Source organism: Phoca vitulina, unplaced genomic scaffold (genome assembly GCF_004348235.1).
Source record: "Phoca vitulina isolate PV1807 unplaced genomic scaffold, GSC_HSeal_1.0 scaffold11, whole genome shotgun sequence".
In the NCBI taxonomy this organism is placed as follows: Eukaryota; Metazoa; Chordata; class Mammalia; order Carnivora; family Phocidae; genus Phoca; species Phoca vitulina.
The window spans coordinates 533,315-535,851 of NW_022589714.1; the positions used below are offsets into that span (position 1 = coordinate 533,315).

At 42.1% G+C, this 2,537-nt stretch overlaps 1 pseudogene; it reads left to right on the plus strand.

Moving 5' to 3' along the window:
- Positions 1-2,072: 2,072 nt before the first annotated feature.
- On the plus strand, positions 2,073-2,245 carry LOC116635936 (annotated as a pseudogene).
- Positions 2,246-2,537: the final 292 nt, after the last annotated feature.

A 2,537-nucleotide genomic window follows, 5' to 3' on the forward strand; every position in this document is an offset into this window, starting at 1 on the left:
TGGAGTCTCCAAACCCAGCAGATCCCTGCGGTGCACTCCCGCACCGCTCCTCCCGGGGGAGGAAGGGGAGTCTCCCCGGATCTGCCACTTGTTGGGTCCCTGCTGGAGGAGCAGTGGCCCGACTGTGCCGCGGATCACGGTTTATGGCAACCCCGAGCTGTGAGCCCATTCCCGGGCTCCGTCTCTGCAGCCAGCTTCCCTGCTCTGATACCTGGGAGCTCTGCCACACTCAGGCACCCCTGGTCTTTCTGTGACCCCAGGGGTCCTGAGACCACACTGTCCCACGAGGATTCCACCCCCCACTTAGCCACGTCCCTCAGCAGAGCTGACTTCTAAAAGTTCTGATTTTGTACTCCGCGGCTCTATCTCTTTGCAGAAGCAGCCGATAGAGGCCCCCTCCCCTGCCGTCTATCCTCCCGAATATCGCCTCGGATTCACTTCTCACATGTCCTACCTTCCAGAAAGTAGTCACTTTTCTGTTCAGAGAGTTGTTGCTATACTTTTCTTCGATCTCCTGTTGAGTTTGTAGGTGTTTAGAATGGTTTGATCCCTATCCAGCTGAATTCCTGGGACCAGACAAAATCCAGGTCTCCTACTTCTCCGCCATCTTGCTCCGCCCCCCTCACAAAAAGGATCTTAATATATCAGACTTTGAATGGTACAATTTAGTGGTGAAGCCTTGAAGATAACAGAGTTTTCAGACCATCACCCTAATTAATGAGTTAACTTGCCAAATAATTTCAACTCCAAAGCATTTATCAAAAGGATGGCTGATTTTGTCCAATTGTTTATTAAAATATTTATGGGGCACCTGGGTGGCACAGTTGGTTAAGCCTCAAACTCTTAGTTTGGGCTCAGGTCATGATCTCAGGGTCGCTAGATAAAGCCTAGAGTGGGGCTCTGCCCTCAGCTCGGAGTCTGCTTAAGAGTCTCTCTCCCTCTGACCCTCCCCCCACTCTCTCAAATAAATATTGTTAAAAAAAAATTTAAAATACTTTATATCAATAAAGCCATGTCACCTGCATACAAAATACTTGTTACATATAAATTCAACATTTGGTTAATGAGTGTTCACAGAATGATAATAGTAATATTAATAGTTACCATTTGCTATAGTTTTATAATGTGCCAGACAGGTTCTATTCTAAGTATTATGCAAGTATTAAATAATGTAATCTTCACAACCACTCTATAAAGTAGGTACCTTTTTTTTTTTTTTTTTTTTTTTTAGAGAGAGAAGTCGGGGGGTAGGGACAGAAGGAGAGGGAGACAGAATCCCAAGCTGGCTCCACATCCAGCATGAGCCCCATGCAGGCCAGATACGCAGCTTGACCCCACAACCCTAGGATCACAGCCTGAGCCAAAACTAAGAGTCCCACACTTAACTGCCTGAGCCACTCAGGTGCCCCTAAAAAGTAGGTACTATATTTAACCTCAATTTAAAGACGAGGAAACTAAGGCAGAGAAGACGGGTTAAGCCTCTTGGCCAAGGTCACACAATTGTTAAGCAGCTGAGCCAGGATTTAAAACCAGCAGTCTAAATCCAGAGCATGTGTTAAGAACCAAGTCAAATCACAGTGGCAGGTGCTGAAGATATCATGATGAACAGGACAGATATGACCTACACCTTCACAGAGCTAATGGAGGAGAAATTATAGTTAATCATAATGAAGATGTGTTTGATGTGGGGACTCACAGTAGGGGAAAAATTTATTCTTAAAGAAAAAAAAAGGAGGTCTGAAAAAATAGGTAGGGGTTTGCCAGGAAAAGTGGCAAGTGTGAAAGAACCTTTCAGAAAGAGAAAACTGCAGTTGCAAAATCCTATGATTCTATGAACTTATAGTGAATAGTATAGGGTTATCTTTGTCAGTCTTGTAATATAAGATAGTGATCTCTATATTGACTGAATTCATACATTTATCACCTTATCTTTCACTTCCTACTTCTTCCAGATATAAAGTTTGATCCTGCAGATTTTTTAAATTATATAACAGTTTCTTGAAAATATTGTATGTTATGCAGCAACATAAATCATCCTGTAGCAAGTTTGGTTACTTCTGATATTAACATCAAGCTTTGTGCAGTGGCAGTATCGTAGCCAATGAGGTTTATCCGAGGCGCGATTATTGCTAATTGAAAACTGATATTAACATCATTACTATCACAATGCTTAAATGATGACGCATCTACTGCTAAATGCCTGACATATTTAGCATCAGAAAATATGTAAGGTAAGTTTTCACTTAAAAATATAAAATATTTTATTAGCTAATATAGTTTCAAAACCCAGACTGCAAAGATATGCAATAATATTTTCAACCCTTGTTGAACAAAAAGAATAAGAATTATTCCCAAAAGCAAGTGACCTTGTCCACTTGGGAGAACATTTTATGCAACACAGTGCAAGCTGCACAGTTATAAAACTAGAGGTGTCATTTCTACAGTGCGAATTTTGAAAGTAAAGGGCATTTTAAAGACACACCCCCAGCCCCTTTGTCTGCCATAAGCTGGAGAGCTCAGCAGTGCAGAATCAATGA